An 18,227-nucleotide genomic window follows, 5' to 3' on the forward strand; every position below is an offset into this window, starting at 1 on the left:
CTGCCAAATCTATGTGCCCTCCGTTGCCAGATGCTTAAAATGGCAAAAAGGAAGGTCATCACGGAATGGACTTTTTTTTTCAACTATGGAAAAGGACAATGCCAGGGGTAAAGTGGGCCGCATTTACACAAAATCATTTAAAAAAAGAAACTACAGAGGGCACTGAATTGCAACTGAAAATTGTTAACATGTTACTGTTCCTGAACAAAAACCTGTAAATATGCCCCCATAATAGCAACAGAGCCAATGCGAGACTATTGTTTTTTTGTTTTTTGTTTTTAAGGGACTGCCTTTATTTTCAAATATTGTGCAAAGGACGGTATTGTAGACATTGTTATACCGTATTTGGATTTCCGTTGTATTGCTGCTTTTTTGGTCTGACTCTCTTGGCTATTGTTTTGAAACAGTTGTGAAATAAATATTTATTTTTGTATACTGTTAAAGTTTGCAATGTAATTATTTAATAAAAAAATGAACATTTTGATTGACTAAAATCTTAGTACTGTGTTTATCATAATTATATACTTAGTCGAGGAGTGCGTGAGTATAATTGTTCGATGATCACGACATTTGAAAACAACAAGGATAGGTATTGGTCAGTACTACATTGTATTTACTTAGATCGGCTCGATTCCAAAATTGCCAGTATACTCTACCCTACTAGATATGTGTTTTTTAAAGGTTTACTAATTATTGTTCATGGCAAGACTCAAAGCGATAGTTCTGTCATTCCGATGGTTTTCGGTTAGCTGAGTAATTCATGTTTCACGTGTTTGGCGCAGGTGATGCTGATTATAGAAAACTTGTGAAATTGTCAATATAGTTAATGCAGTGTATGCGCTGTTGAGGCCGATAAGATGATTACTTCCACTGGTCTTTGCATGGATGTTGAACACTAAGAGCAGATGTCAGAACACACAGGAACAAGAACAAATAAATGGAATACAAATGCACTCTCGCTGATAATCGCGGTCGTTAAAATGTGTGTCTTTTCCCCAACAGGGTTTTAACTTGAAAAAAATGGGTAGTGCACTAGTTGCTTTCCATGAAAAAAACAAACTGTGCAGCACTTTGTCGAAAGAATTTGTAATTGCACTTCAGATGGGAAACACTCAACAACAACAACAAAAACGCAAGTCTCAGAAGAGAGTTTAATCTAACCGACTGTAATCAAATTCAAAATGGCTGCAAGGAAGACCATTTTATTGCCCTCTCAAAAGAGTTTTCAGTTGGGGTAAGAGTTTCGAATGATTAATTAGCCACTAAAAATGTTCAATTAACACAAAAGCTAAATAGGCCCATTGATGTGAGGATTCTATAAACTAGAGATTCTGATTGAAGCAGTTAGAAGGCAACTCAAAATTTCAAGTTATATTTTATTTGAGTTATATGTTAATTCCATCGAGCTTCACTTACAAACTTTAGTTTAGACATAGGCAAACTTTGACCCGGGGACTGTATACGGCCTTTTGCCTTTACCATACTAAAAAATACTATATTATACTAAAAATAAGATAGAAAAAAATCAGTCTTACTAATAATAATAATTTGTCCATCCTTTTGCAACAATGAACTGATAAACGGCGCACCAAACCACATTGTACATTGTTAAAGTACATAATTGGTTTTAATCACATCAATAACTAGAACGCATGTGTAGAACACTTTTCGACGAGAGTTGGCTCCCCACCAATCAGGAGCTGGCTCCCTTTAAGAACCTTTTGTTTTATTTCCCTCTCTTGCTTTCTTCTATCAAAGTAATATGTGATTTGGCAATATGTGTAGTGTCGTTTCTGAGAGTGCAATACAGAAAACAAAGAGTTAAAAAGAAATGAGTCAAAGCTGGAAAAGGAGCCAAATTTGGACTCAATTGAATGATTTACCATTTTTACTTATATTTTCTTTTGAAGGTTTTCCATCTAGTTTCAGTTGAAATGTGATAAAGGTGGACTTGTGTATATTTAAACCTTATTCTGTGTTATTAACTTAAGCGCTAAAGAGTTATTCATTTATATTTTCGCCGGGAATTCCAAGTTGATTGACTTTAAAGTTGCTCAATTTAAAAAAGTTAAACGCTTATATAAGTTAAAAGATCACTGTGTAGTGAAAAGATACAGTAAAGATTTTGATGTCGTAGAGGAAAACATCTTTTTTTTGATTAATTCTTAATTACTTTTGTGCTCAATGTTACATTATTATTGTTAAAATATCGATTAAGAAAAAAATACCATTAGCAAGTTGGGACCCCAAAAAAATGGAATTCTCATTACTAGAACCCATCATATAAACAGAAAGTTTATAGGAAAGGTATCCTTTTTTAATTAAATTTTCACTCCATTTCAAGTTGGTATTTTAAATCATTCTGTAAAAATGAGTATTCCAAAGTCCGGGAAAGTGGACACTTGACCGAACATATTTGAGGGTCAAGAGAATGATAATGACAGTAATTAGCAACTGGGATGTGCATCATGGATCGACAAGCAATTCCCAGGCAGCACACCGATGCAGAGCCTTGGGTCATTTTGTGCAGGGCCATGGACAGAGAAAATTGGGCTCCTTGTTATTTTTCTTATTGTTTTTTAGTTGTTGTTTTCATTTTTCTCACATAAGCAGACACATTTGCATTATCGGATAGTGCAACAAACACATTGGAAGATACAGCTGAAGATACAGCAATGAATGAATTAAACCAACTTTCTGAGCTAAGGCAAAGCCAATCAGCATAGGTAATGGTCAACTGTAGCCCACTATGCCACATTACGAAGATTATGCTGGACGTGTCTTGAGTACCCTGCAACCCTATGGTGCAAAAAATGGATGGATTAAAAACACACTAGGGCCATGGAAATGTAATGTGCTGTTGGTGAGATGTCAGAAGACAACTCATCATCTATTCCAAACTCAAAACGCACCTTTTCAGACTAGTCTATCCATCCACCTAATCCAAAAGTGCTATCTGAAGTAGCCGTTGCATTTTAGTTTGCCAATGCTTAAAGGAGGGGTGCATCATTTGAGGTGTCCTTAAAAAGTTGAAAGTAGAATATTGTTACTATTAAGTATGTGTTAACAATACTCATTTGAGTAGAAAGAGCCTTTAGATATTTTTTCCCACCTCACCTATCTGCTTTTATCTTACTTTTAGTAACTATGTCCGGAACTGGTAAAACATTAAGAAACAAGAATGGGGATACGATGGGCAAGCAGGGGTGGAGAATGATTTAATGCTCATGCCCATTGATTTATGTTAGTGAAGCATGGAAATGGTTGAAGAAGGAAAAGGTCTGTCCCAAATGCAGTCAAAACACCAACCCAAACCCACAAAATGATGAAATGTTTAAGACATGCACTTACTTGCACGCACCACAGAACAAACTTGACTGAGGCTGCATTGATGACTTAAGCCAGAAGACGGTAGCAATGAGTAGCAAAATTTCCAAACTCTGGACGGCACCTTTATTATTTTTTAACGCTTTTAAATGTGACATAATCTATTAATCTATTTACTTTAATGGGAGGCTTAAAAGCCAAGTTTATGAGTGAGTCAATTAATACCCAAATGTAAAGCTAAGTATTACAACAGATTTCTGAATAGATAGAATAGATATTGCTTCATAAACGCATATCGTCACCGCTATATGCAAGAAAAAAAAAAGAAGGTATCAGATGACGGTTCTGTAGCTACAAAAACAAAAGAAAATCCATCTTTTGTTACTCTCGGATCGCCCCATTCACCAAATTATTTAACCAACCCGTGAAACAAAAAGTTTGTCCACCCCTGCTTTAGATGATGGTCTCAAATCTTTGGCTGCACTATGGTCACTTTTTAGTCATTTCCTGGAGTGTGACAATAACAAACATAACAACTAACACACCATTGGGCCATTGTATCAGTCCTCAGAAGACTTACTTTGATTAGTGGGATAAGAATAGAGGACAATGTAATCTTACATAGGACAGTACAGAAAATACTTACTTAAGTAAGTAAAGGAGGGTGGATCAATCCAAATACCGATATTAAAGATACTGAACGAGTACTTGAATCGGATCAATAACGTTTTCCTAATTTAACAATCACTACGATAACACCTGTTAGTATGTTGTATGTTACATACAGATAACTTTCAAATTAGATCCAATTGTGGTTTGCCTTCATTTGTACTACTTATTTTATATTCAAAATATGTGAAATCAAAGGTACCTTATTTTTTTGTACAGACTGTAAGGCACACCTGAATATAAGATGCACCTTCAGAAGTATTGTGATTTTTTGTTTTTCATATACATGGCACTTTGAACTATAAGGTACATGGATTAAAACAGAAAATAAACACATATTCAAATAAATATTAGGGATTCTGGTTCCAGAACTAAAATGAGTCTTAAATGGTTACCGTTTGTATAAGCATTTGCATTGCCAAATTTATTTACAGTATTTTCGTCTCTTTAATGGCGCTCTTTAATGACAAATTTGGAGCGTTTGGGTGAGCCCTACAGTCCAGGAAATTCACTATTTTAGATGCTGTTTTCTTGTTTGAGTCTCTCGACTTTTGTTCTAAACAGTTGTTGTTACTTACGAACATTCAACTTACGGTAGATACAATATTTGTTTGGGGGGATTTCGAAAAATATCCGGATTTTGCTGTAGTGCTTCTTTCGCCCGTTACCGGCGTGTGGTGGTGCTGTGTGAGGTCACCCAGCATCTATCCAGAAGAAGAAAGCTAGCTTCCTCTTCCTAGTTTGTGTGTAAACATACGATACTGTATCTTCAGCGCAACTTTGGCATTCTTATTGTTTAATATCCCGTGCATCCATTCGATATGGTTGGTGTAAAGTGTAAGGAAGAGGCGAGCCGTTTCTCTTGAAACGAAAGTGGAATAAGAAAGCTTGATGTGTTTGAGAAAATGGTCGGAACGCTTTTTTTTGGCCACTTTTTACCACGAAGGAGGAAGTAACTGTACTCTTGAAGCCCATCTTCCACAAGGAAGTTAAACTTTATTTTATTTGTCTTTATAAAGCATATTATTTTATTAAATGTTTATTTTCTAGTACAAAACAACACAGGTTACTATTACAACCCTTAAACATACTTATACAAACCATAAACATACAAAATACAGCACTGAAGCAACATACGAACAAATTAAACTTTCGAACAAATTCAACTTACAAACGATCGTCCGGAACCTGACTTGTTTGTAGGTCGGGCTGCGTCTGTATTTACATTTTCTCTCTGGTGAAACTCTTTATATTGTATTGTTTACACTATTTGCACATTGTCTCCATTTTTGAAATGTTGTACACTGGTAGGTATTATATTCGACATGCTGTGTTTTTAATAGTTATATTTTCCTTACATTCCTGCTTTTTTGTGTTTGTCCTTCTTTACTTTTGTTCTGAAACAGTTGTAATAAAAACATGTTTTTTTCTATATATTATTTAAGTTCGGATTGTAGTTGTAAAAAAAAAAAAAATTTTGGGGCTGTTTTAGCATAGTTATGAATTATCTCAAGGGGGTGGGGGTTCAATTAGACGATGGTCATGAGATTTTTCAAGCAAAAAGTATCTGTATTGGATCGGTATCAATCAGTACTACCCTGTACTGACTTGGACTGGATCAATACCAAAAATCCCCATATCCCATACACCCAAAAAGAGGACAATGTAATTTAAAATGGGAAACTACAGCAAATAAAGTGGAGAGTATTATAAATAAGTCTTGAGTAGCTGATAAAAACTCAAATCTGAAACAAGGGGATAAAAAACAAAGACTACTTTTGCTTCCTGCTCAGGTTCCCTCAACTCAGATAGAAGTCTTTGTAATTTACCTTTTTATCTACGTGGAATTTACAGGCGCAGGCTATTTTTAATCTCCGCGCCATTTCTTTGTGGCGCTGGGCAATAAATGATGCCGCAGTATTCCTTTGCCAGAAAGAGGACCTATGTGAGGAAGAAAAATAGTGCAGTACAGTAACTATACAACTGGAATGAAGGGGTATTCAGCCACGTTATATTAAATAAATTCTGTTTGGTGAATACGTCTCTAAAGCCCTAATATTTTCCCCCTCAGGTAAGTTGCAAATGCGGAAGGCAAAAGGCTAAGTCATTGACCTCAATCTACATGGGGGGTGGTGGCTTAATACTTTATTTCCTTTTTCTGTCAAAGAAATATGGATTGGCCCTCCATGGGCTGCAGCTGACGCCTTTCCAAAGAGGGAGGAGGAGGGAATTGAGCTTCGACAACGTGACTAGGACCAGAGAACAGGCGAGAGGAGGAAGGTTCAATTTGGTTCAGTCACACCAAAGCTATACAAGACGGACCCTTACTGGCCATAAGCAGAACTGCTTCTGGTATTCGTGACAAGAAGGATATCTTAAAACAGAGGTGGTGGGCACTCCAGTTTTCGAGGGCCTCATGTCCAGCAAGATTTTGGAGGTTCCTCCTATTCAAATCAGGTGATACAAATGATCAGTTAGCAACATGGCAGGAGCTTGTTAGCGATCCTGGTGATTGGAAGCAACTGTATCGAAAGAGAGAAACCTCTGAAATCAAGCAGGACGTGACTTTTTAAGCACACTACACCACGACACGATATTCCATAGGAGTTAAAGAAGTAATGGGGCTAAGGATTTGTTTGGGTTATAATAATAAAAAATATTTTGGAAACAGACTTTCAGAACACAAAAGTTTTTAGCAAGGTGTAAGCTACTGGATCCACCCCTAATAGTCTTCATCTCAATGTATTTGAGTTGTGCATGTTTTATGTGCATCGATACACATTAATTCGTACAGCCGTGCACGAAGTTCTCACTTTGGATCTGTAATATTTTTGGGCGAAAACAAACGATGATTGAACATTTAGGAGATGATTAATAGGGGTAGCCTGCAATGGCTCAATGATGCGCCTGAAAGCAGCCACGCGCTCTCCTCACTGCGCAAATTGATAAAATATGAGCTAATGAGAGCATTAACCAGAGCCTTGGCGTATTTTTTTTTTCATTTGCAAAACTGCTTTTATTCGTCATTATGCGATTGAATTTCTATCAGGTATTTGGGATATTTGTTTCGCTGTGAGTGCCCCACTTTGGCTCGGGGCGCCAACGGGGGAACCCACAGAGCGCGTCAGAGAGAAGATGTTAGATGTTGAATGAAAAGAAAAATGACAACTACTTACAACATCTCCCTTTCGCGGAGCTCCAAAATAGTAGCGCAAGATGGCATTGCAACAGTCCTTTCTTCCTTCTGAGAACACTAACAGCCTCGGATGGGGCTCACTCTCGGACTCGTCACAGCAGGGGGTTCGTGTGTATGTGTGGCGTGGAAGCCACCCGAGATCTGGAGAGCAATATTTCCCAGCGTGTGCCCAGAAAACGGCAGTAACTGCAAGGATTTCCGAGCTTTTTCTGACTTTGTGTCGCAAAGAGCATCAATGCTGTAGTAATCCAGTCTTCCCAGTGCGTGCGCCTGCGGCTAATTCTCCACTGCAACAAGCTCCACCGGCCCCGCGCATGGTGGGGGCTCAAGCAGCCTCTGTGAGCTCACAGCGCTCGGTATCCTGTCATTGCTGTCCCGTTGGCTGAGGAGAAGGAAGAATAGTGGACCAGCAGAGGCTGCAGAGCGTGCATGCACCGGGCCCGCTTGTTCTCGCTATCCTGCGCTCTCCTGCACCCCCCTCCCTCCCTTTGCCCTCTCGCTTACTCGCTGTGCGCGTTTGTGTTTATGTGATGTGTGCTCTGGCGCATGAGTCTATTCCTCCATGCGCGCTCACTGCAGATACGGAGGCAGCTGGACTCTTTGTTGGCAGGTTCCCCGCTCTTGATCTTCTCCTAAAGCTCCATCATGACGAGGAGAGTTGAGCACACTTCATCCTGTGCCGCACAAGACCACCTCAAGCGTCCTTTCGTGTTGGGTGGGTGAAAAAAGCGTCTTTGGGTAATTTTCATAGAGCCAATTCAGTTGGAAAGTGGAGCACATGCAGTCGAGTTGATGAATGCTGCAAAGGGGCAATGGTGCATAGAAAAGGGATCAATGCTTATGAAGCTCATCTAGAGCCACGGGTATTGTGTATGGAAGAGCTTTAATGGGTATTGAATCATTGGGTTTGGGGAAACAAATCAAGAAGAAAATATAATTTTTGCTTTTCCCTCCAACCCATCAGATCCCTCAATATCCATGTTATTGTTGCAGTATTTTTAAACTTTGGCAAACGAAAGTGTTGAAAGATCCATATTCGACCCAAAAAACCCACCTATAAGGAATGCAACACATACTGCTTATATATGTGTAATGTAAATATCCTTATTCATTGGAACACATTGAGAGTGTTTGTATCATGGTTGCCCATCTTCAGAAACCATATAATTTTCCGTCATCAAACAATTTTGAAAAAGCTCCAGGGAGCCAACATGGAGTGCCAAATAGCCGCATGCGGCTCCAGAGCCGCATGTTTCCGACCCCTGGACTACGAAAACATGCATGCTACTGTGTAGGATTTAGTGAGTGAATCATCCCTTATAGTATGTGAAAGAATAAATATGGAAAACAAAGTATGTTTGCCCTTGGAATCAAAATTCTCACAAATGCCATGAATGTGGGATTATTGGTTCGTTCAAAAAAAGTAAACGATTCGTTCGGAATGCTCCAAATATTTGACTTCGGATCCAAGATGTATTTAGTGACAAACAATGACATAAATGTGAGCCCCAAAAAAATATTTAAGTGTCAAACTAAAACAAACAAAACAAGAATATGACTCCAATGGCAAATATATGCAAAAGCCCAAACTATAGATGTGGTTTTGTGGGAATGAGCTTTGTAAATAGAACAAATACACACATAAAACACATAGAAGTAAACCTTTTATTTTGCCCTAAAAACCAAGGCTCTGGATAGAGTCAAATTATTTAAAAGAGCAGACCATAAGCATTGTCGTTGATAACTCATATGGGTAGTCAGTAACAAACAACTGCTCCAAAAACACTAGAAAAGCAAAAAGCATGGATCAAGCTGGAGTCCATATATGGGTTGCAGACATGAGGATGTTTGGAAAAGGGACCTCCAGGAAAATTCACTGAGGATCACTTGCAACAAGGCATACAGTGAAGAAAATAAGTATTTGAGCACCCTGCTATTTTGCTATTTCTCACACTTAGAAATCATGGAGGGGTCTGAAATTTTCATTGTAGGTGGATGTCCATCGTGAGAGAGATAAACTAAAAAGAAACATACAGAAATCACAATGCATGAGTTTTTTAAGATTTTATTTGTATGACACAGCTGCAAATACGTATCTGAACACCTGAGAAAGTGGATGTTAATATTTGGTTCAGTAGTCTTTGTTTGCTATAACAGAGGTCAAACGTTTTCTGTAGATTTTCACCAGGTTTGCACACACTGCAGGAAGGATCTTGGCCCTCTCCTCCACACAGATCTTCTCTAGATCAGTCAAGTTTCTGGCCTGTCACTGAGAAATAGAGTTTGAGCTCCCTCCAAAGATTTTCGATCGGGTTCAGGTCTTGAGACTGGCTGGGCCATGCTAGCACCTTAATATGCTTCTTACGGAGCCACTCCTTGGTTTTTCTGGCTGTGTGCTTCAGGTCGTTGTCGTGTTGGAAGACCTAGCCATAACCCATCTTCAATGCTTTAACTGAGGGAAGGAGGTTGTTCCCCAAAATCTCACAATACCCCAGTCATCTTCTCTTTAATGCAGTGCACTCGCCCTGTCCCATGTGCAGAACAACACCCCCAACGCATGATGCTACCACCCCCATGCTTCTGATTGTATTTTTCATTCTTATTCCTCCAAAAACGCTTGGTGGTATTATGACTGAAAAGTTCTATTTTGAACTCATCTGACCACAAAACCTTTTCCCATGACTCTGTATCATCCAAAGGGTCATATTCTAACCCAAGACGGGCCTTGACATGTACTGGTTTAAGCAGGGGAACCTTTCGTGCCATGCATGATTTCAAATCATTACTGTTACCGACAGTGACCTTGGAAACGTTGGTACCAGCTCTTTTCAGGTCATTGACCAACACCTGCCATGTAGTACCGGGCTGATTCCTCACCTTTCTTGGAATCATTAAGACCCCACGATGTGATATCTTGCATGGGGTCCACTCTGATTGAGATTGACAATCATGTCTATCTTATACAATTTTTTAATGATTGCTGCAACAGTGGACCTTTTGTCACCAAGCTGCTTGGCAATTGCTCCGTAGTCCTTTACAGCCTTGTGGAGGTGTACAATTTTGTCCCTGTTGTCTTTGGACAGCTCTTTGGTCTTCGTCATGTTACAAGTTAAAGTCTTACTGATTGTATGGGGAGGACAGATGTCTTTACACAGCTAACGACCTCAAACAGGTGCATCTGATTCAAGATGTTACATGGAGTGCAGGTGGACTTCTAATGGGCGGAAGAACGGGTCTTTCAGGGTCAGAATTATAGAAGATACACAGGGGTTCAAGTACTTATTTTCAGCTTTGTCACACAAATAAATTGTTAAAAATCATGCATTGTGATTTCTCGATTTTTATTTTTAGTTTATCTCTCTCACAGTGGACATGCACCTACGATGAAAATTTCAGACTCCTCCATGATTTCTAAGTAGGACAAAATAGCAAAACAGCAGGGTGTTCGAATATTTCTTTTTTTCACTGTATGTTGCAGTCAATCATGAATAATAACAAAGATTGTTAGACTTTCTTTGCAAACCGCCTAGTGACTTACTGTAGACTTTGGGGATGAACTGACTATAAGTCCTACATAATGCGTTTGTGAAATGAGACAATCAAAAGATAATACATTAGCACTATAACACTGTTTTTTTACCAGTGTTCGATCAAACCCTAGGGGTTTGGTGAATCAGTCTCAGGGGTTCGGTGGAGCCTCTGTCATGTATTTTAAGATACATCGATTCATCATGTCTGAAATGCGATGACATGCTCTGCTGCAGATGATTGTGTGACATGACTTGGCCAATCAGTGAATGTCATCATAGTAGGTCATGTAATTACGTTCAACATATTTCAATTTATGCTAGGTCGAGCAAAAACTAACGTGGATGAATGAAGATGTACAATACAGATTTTTATAAATCATGAAACAGGATGACAGTTAGTGTCCTATCTGCATTATTTGCAATGGCAAGTTGAGCTACTCTAGCCTCACACCAGCAGAACCAAAGATACGCTTAGAGAAGTTGCAGAGAGATTGGGAATATAAAAAGGTAATACTTGCTGATTTCAAGTTAAGGGGCCGGTCACACAGACATTTGCGGCTGAATCACGGCCAGAAATTTCTGCCTTTGAGGCGGACGCTATTGGACGCATTGAGTTCGCCATTCAGACGAGATACAGCGGTGCTAAACACGAGGTCGGAAATTCGTGCGCGGGTGGCAGCGCGAAAAAGTTTTGCGCTGTTCAATTCTTCAGAGCGCGGGTACTCAGCCTTTCATGAGCGTATTGAGGCTGAACCACGGCCAGAAATTTCTAGCAGTGAAGCAGAAGCTGTTGGGCGCTGTTGGACGTTTGGAGACCGCCATATAGACGAGATAGAGCAGTGCTTTACTCGCGGTCGGAAATTTTCACGTGGTTGGCCGCGTTCAAAACTTTTGAGCTGCTCAAAAGTTTGAGCACGTGTTAAACCGCGTGCCGCACACGTGGTCAACACGAGGTAATGACGCGGAAATGACGCGGAACGACGTGCTCTGGCCGCGGCCAGGGCGTGGTTACACATGGGTAGGACGGGAAATTTCAGCGGGTAATCGTGGGTGGAGCATGGTAATAGCATGTTCTGCGCCTGTATCGCGGTGTTATTACGTGAAATTAGCGTGTTACGCGTGTGACAGTCAAACGCCTTCCTCCGCGTATATACAGCGCGATTTGCCGAGCACGTCAGTTGTGCTCGAGACGTCAAGGGGGTGAACATGGATCCCCGTCAGCGTAGTTTCTCTTCATTTCGAATAAATCTTTCGGTGCATTCACAGCAAGGCTCTAATGCTAGGACCTTAGCTTGGCCTTTTGGTTGAGAGTGAGAGTCCCGGCTCCTAAGCTTTGTAGCGTATTATGAACTGATCGATAATGGATAATGAATAAAGGAGATTGAACAATCACTCTTAAACCCCCCCCCCGTCAGCGTAGTGACTTCGTCTTAATTCATTTTTATTTCTTGACATTTCTTTTCAAGATAATAAAATAAAAATGATGCCATAGCTTGAAATCTTGATCTTCACGGGACTGTGTCTTGTGCAGTTATGATTTTTACAGCCCGGTGCCGAGATTTGCATCCCCCCGTTAATACAACCACCTTTACCTCGTTTTATTTCACTTTTAGGGAATGTAATGGCTAACATATAACCAAAACCACATCGTCTTGCATTTGTTGGAAATGTAATACAACTTAAACCATTCCGTCTTTGTTTTTGTTGTGAACGTAATCGAACGGTAAATCGTCCCCCCCTCGCGTGAACGCGCATTCTGCTGCGCTTCCAACGAAAGCGATCGTATTCTATATAAAACGCGTATTAAAACTAAAAAGCGAGCTAATTATAACAATTGGGAGATCCTAGTCTATATAACGCGTTTATTTAAACAATAAAGTGCGATCGTATTCTACAAAATGCGTTTGTTAACGTGGATGAAAAAGTCACGCGAGGGGGTGGGGCGGTGTGGGTGTTGCGTAGGAGTCGGATTTGGGCACAACACCGGCTCGGGAGCTTTTATACCCGTGGTCCACACGAGAAAATGACGCAGAAATGACGCGATGAGGAAGCGGAACAGTCGCCGGCGTCTGTTTTGCGGGCATACCACCGATGAACAGCGGGTTGGCCAATTTTGCGCATTTTCCATCCCGGGCAACCACGGGCAAAAAAAAAACGCAAAATTTTCGCTGTGATTCAGCCGCAAACGGCTGTGTGACCGGCCCCTAAAGAGAGCCAGATTCGATGATAATGCCGCCCTGCTTGCTCTTGGATTTCTACCCTTTAATAAACTCATCCTAGCCTCATCATATGAAATTACACAATCTGATCGCAAAGCAGAAAAAGTCACACACCATTGGTCAAACACTTGTAAGGCCAGGTGCATTTAAAATGGTGAATTTAATGCCCGGATCAGCAGTTGGAGATAAACTGTCCCAAATGTCTCTTTCAAATGACACCATCAGCAACAGACTAAAAGACATGAGTAAAGCCAAACTACTTAACATAATCAAAGCCTACTACGCCTGAACATAAACACAAATCAGCTGCCACGAAGATGAGTCCGATTTTTTTTTCAACGTACTGGCTTTTTTCAAGTTGCGCCCTCTCTCCAGGCCCTTTCAACTGCATAATCGACTGGATCCTCTGGAACATCTTTGAAGGCTTTAAAGGACTGCAAACCGATTGCGACACCTACATCATTAACTTGGCAGGAGGTGGCAGTCCTAGGGTCCTCATTCACAACCATTCAAAAAGTCTTCGACAAAATCGTCAATGTGACGAGAGGAGTAGACATGAAGAAAAACTCTGTAAAGCCTAAAATCCATTTTGCGAATATCCCCATTGCCAATAGCCTGAACATCACTCTCAACAGGTCCACCATAGACTAGTTTGATTAGTTCAAATACTTTGGGGCTTCATTCACCGCCACAGGACAGGCCAAAGATGAGATCGCCAAGCACATCCGTGTTCATTGTCAAATTAGCCTGCAGTCTTCATGCAGGACAATACCCCATGTCATACAGCAAAATGGATAAAGACTTTATCCATCCATCCATTCTCTTACGCTTTTCCGTGGTTGGGTTAGTGGTTTCCAAGGCAAAAATTCGGACATGGGAAGAGTTTGGCGAAGCCATGGAAGGCGACTTCCGAATGGCTTCGAGAACATTTTGGTCCACCATTTGCCGTCTTAGGGGGAAGCGGTGTGCTGCTAACTTCGACATGAGCTCAGCCCGGAGTTCATTAAGGCTCTGGATGTTGTGGGCGTGTCATGGTTGACACGCCTTTGCAACATTGCACCGGATATTGTGTTTCAACTACAGGGGAATCACACTTCTCAGCCTCCCTGGTAAGGCCTATTCAGGGGTACTAGAGAGGAGGGTCTGCCAGGAGGTCGAATCTCAGATTCAGGAGGAACAGTGTGGTTTTCGTCCCGGCCATGCAACACTGGACCAGCTCTATACCCTCTGCAGGGTCCTTGAGGGTGCATGGGAGTTTGCCTACCCGGTCATGTGTTTTGTGAACTTGGAAAAGGCATTCAACCGTTTGCTCGGATGGCCCAGTGGGGGGTGCTCCGGGCTGTGCGACTCTGTATGCCCGGTGCCAGAGTCTGGTCCGCATTGCCGGCAGTAAGTATGATATGTTTCTGGTGAGGGTTGGACTCTGCCAGGGCTGCCCTTTGTCACAGATTCTGTTCATAACTTTCATGGACAGAATTTCTAGGCGCAGCCTTGGTTAGGATGGAGTCTGGTTTGGGGGCCTCAGCATTATGTCACTGCTTTTTTGCAGATGACGTGGTGCTTTTGGCTTCCTCAGGTTGCGATCTTCAGCTCTCAATGGAGCGATTTGCAGCCGAGTGTCCCCAAGCCGGAGAGAGCATGCCAACCTTTTCCGGCCGAGTACCATGGTCTTGGAAGCCAACAGCACCACATCATTTGAAAAAGTAGTGATGCAATGCTGAGCCCCCCAAACCGGACTCCATCCCTACCGAGGCAGCGCAGAGGGTGTAGAGCTGGTCCAGTTTTGTACGGTCGGGACAAAAACCACACTGCCCCTCTTGAATCCGAGATTCGACCTCCTGGCGGACTCTCTTCTCCAGTACCCCCGAATATACCTTACCAGGGAGGCTGAGAAGTGTGATTCCCTTGTAGTTAGAACACACTCTCCGGTTCCCCTTCTTAAAGAGGGGAACCACCACCCCAGTCTGCCTGTCCAAAGGCACAGTCCCCGATGGCCACGTGATGTTGCACACAACATCCAGAACCTTAATGAACTCTGGGCAAATCTCATCGACCCCTGGGGCCTTGCCACCGAGGAGCTTTTTGACCACCTCAGTAACTCAATCCCAGAGATATGAGAGCCCATCTCAGAGTCCTCCGGCTCTGCTTCCCCAGAGAAAGATGTGTCGGCGGGATTAAGGAGGTCTTCCAAGTAAGTACTCTGCCCACCAATTCACAAGGTCCCGGGTCAAGGTCAGCAGCTCTCCATCGCCACTATACACAGTGTCGATGGCACATCGCTTCCCCCCCTTGGACGCCGGATTGTGGATCAGAATTTTCTCGATGGCGTTCGGAAGTCGTCTTCCATGGCCTCGTCAAACTCCTCGGGTTTTTGGCTCGGCAACCGCTGTAGCCGCATTCCGCTCTCCATCCGATACCTGCCAGCTGCTTCCAGAGACCCACAAGCCAGGGAGGCCTGATAAGACACTTTCTTCAGCTTGACGGTATCCCACACCGCCGGTGACCACAAAAGGGTCTGAGGGTTGCCGCCGCAGCAGGCACGGAATACCTTAAGGCCACAGCTCCGATCAGCCGCCTCAATGATGGAGGCACAGAACATGGAACACTCACCTCCCTCTCAGGACCGGTGGAAAGGTTTGCCGGAGGTGTGAATTAAAACTTCTTCTCACAGGAGATTCTGCTAGCCATCCCCAACAGACCCTCACAACACGCTTGGGTCTGCCGGGTCGAAACGGCATCTTCCCCCACCATTGGAGCCAAGGTGGTGATCAGTTGACAGCTCCGCTCCTCTCTTCACCCTAGTGTCCAGAACATGCGGCCGCAGGTCCTATGAAACGACTAAAGTCAGTTATCGAACTACGGCCTAGGGCAGACCTGGGCACTCCGGTCCTGGAGGGCCATACGTCCTGCCAGATTTTGAAGTTTGCTCTTCTTTAACTCAGGTGATACAAATTATAACCTCGTTAGCAAGCTAGCAAGTGCTCGTTAACGATACTGGTGATTGGAATCACCTGTATTGGATCAGAGAAACCTCAAAAATCATGCAGAACATACGGCCCTCCAGGACCAGAATGCCCAGGTCTGTCCTAGGGTATCCTGGTGCCATGCACATATGGACACCCTTATGTCTTAACGTGGTGATCTTTATGGACAAACCATGACGGGCACAGTAGTCCAATAACGATACACCACCCGGGTTTAGGTCAATGGGGGGCGTTTTTCCCAATCACGCCCCTCCAGGTCTCACTATCAATGCCCACGTGAGCATTGAAATCTCCCAGCAGTACGAGGGATTCCCAGGGGGCGCGCTCTCAAGCGCACCCTCCAAGGACTCTAAAAAGTGTGGGTACTCTGAACTGCTATTTGGTGCATAAGCACAGACAACAGTCAGGACCCGTCCCCCCACCCAGAGGCGGAGGAATGCCACCCCTTCTCGTCTACCAGGGTGAACCCAAACGTACAGGCGCTGAACAGTGGAGCAACTGATATGCCCACACCACGGGCAACTCCAGAGTGGAATAGAGTCCAACCCCTCTCAAAAGGACAGGTACCAGAGCTCAAGCTGTGCATGGAGGTGAGTCTGACTTTATCTAGTTGGAACTTCTCAACCTCACACACCAACTCGGGCTCCTTCCCTTCCAGAGAGGTGACATTCCATGTCCCAAAAGCCAGTTTCTGTAGCCGGGGATCGACGTGCTAAGCATCGGGAAATTGTGGACCAACATTTTTTCTCTTCATAATGGGTCTGCTGATCTGCGTTTTGTCCGGCCCATCACTTAGAACCTGTTTGCAATGGGTGACCCTACCAGGGGCTTAAAGCCCCCTACAACACAGCTCCTAGGATCATTGGGACACACAAACTTCCACCGCTTCCTGGTCATCGAGTGGCGGGAGTTTTTGTTTTGCTCACGTCGTCGCGACTACGAGATTGATTCAGATACCTGCAATATCAAAATTCTGAAAAAACAGCTGAAAAGTTTCAGGTAAGTATCTCACACGATTGGCGTAAGGTAAGTGCTGCGCACTATTGCTTACAGTCACGCTGCTGCCGATCGCTGGTGAAGGGCAACCCCTCCTGCTAAGACGCTGCTCGGCTTTTGACTGCTCACAAGTAAGTATGGGTTGTTGTAAAGATTGCTCCCGCTTCCGTAGTTAGGTAGCCCTTCTAAAGGGACGTGTCCATGAGCTAGTGCAGTTTAAAAGGAAAATGTTATGTGCCGTGGACACCAATGCTAGCGTGGGTTGTAGCAAACCTGCTAGTCCGGTTAGCATTAGCCCAGGGCGGCATGTTAATCGCAGTGAGCCAATCCAGACACATAATAAGTTCAGCCCCCTATCTAGTCCCACTCCACCCCGGTCTAAAGGCGAGCGCAGCCTACTTATGGGTGACTCCATGACCTGTAACATGAAACTTAGCACCCCAGCCACGGTTATGTGTATTTTTGGGACCAGAGCACCCGACATTGAGGCTAATTTGAGGGAGCTGACATTCAAATCTAGACACCAGGACAGGGCTAGCTACACTGATGAAGTCATCCAAGTCGGCTCTAATGATACTAAAATGAGGCAATCTGAGATTACAAAGAAAAATATTGTTAAGACCTGTAATCTCGCCAGAAAGATGAGTCGGCACCGCGTAATTGTCTCTGGCCCCTTGCCTGCGAGAGGCAATGATGAGAGGTTTAGCAGACTAGTCTCGCTAAACTAGTGGCTGGCAAGTTTCTGTAGTCAGCGGGGATTTAGGTATGTGGATAACTGGCCTGCTTTCTGGGGCTGACCTGACCTGCTGAGGAGAGACGGCCTTCACACTAGCTGGGAAGGTGCTCTCACTCTTTCTAAAAATCTACTACTGTTTAAGCCTTCCATGACAGGGTACACCAGTGCAGGGCAGGTCAAAGGTGATTATTGAACCTGTAACCACGAGTGTGCAGTCTGCATTGCCAGAGCTAATTAGCGCTATGCTAGATTCATGCAATTCACATAGTTTTTGTAGTTTAGAGCGTTCCATTGCCTGCACCACACACCCTGATCTGTACTCTTCTGTATCATCTTCTTCTGTGCTTCTTACCTTTGATTCTCCCTTGTTAGGTGAGGAGGGAGAAGAAATGTCACTATTTTCTACCACTAGTCATCCTGCTATTCCACCTGTCAACAATATATTTGTGGTATGGAATTCAGGCCGCATCGGCCGCCATGAAAGGCACAAGACTGGCAGTATAATATGGTGGAGGTTACTACTAATGTCCAAAACTCGGGAAAGGCTTCAGCTCAGTCCACAGTGCTGAA

At 43.0% G+C, this 18,227-nt stretch overlaps 1 protein-coding gene and 1 pseudogene across 1 annotated transcript in view; one reads left to right on the plus strand and one right to left on the minus strand.

Moving 5' to 3' along the window:
* The window catches only part of grin2aa (glutamate receptor, ionotropic, N-methyl D-aspartate 2A, a), a 224,903-nt gene extending 217,272 nt beyond the window's left edge, over positions 1-7,631 (minus strand). Inside the window, exon 1 of the mRNA XM_088353451.1 lies at positions 7,173-7,631. The gene's annotated coding sequence lies outside the window, so the exon portion shown is untranslated. The remainder of the gene's footprint in view (positions 1-7,172) is intronic.
* Positions 7,632-17,148: 9,517 nt separating this feature from the next.
* On the plus strand, positions 17,149-17,850 carry LOC148373382 (uncharacterized; annotated as a pseudogene).
* The last annotated feature ends 377 nt before the right edge of the window (positions 17,851-18,227 follow it).

The sequence above is a fragment of the Urocampus carinirostris genome, chromosome 1 (assembly GCF_059441175.1).
Source record: "Urocampus carinirostris isolate Australia breed hairy pipefish chromosome 1, RoL_Ucar_1.0, whole genome shotgun sequence".
Taxonomy (NCBI): Eukaryota; Metazoa; Chordata; class Actinopteri; order Syngnathiformes; family Syngnathidae; genus Urocampus; species Urocampus carinirostris.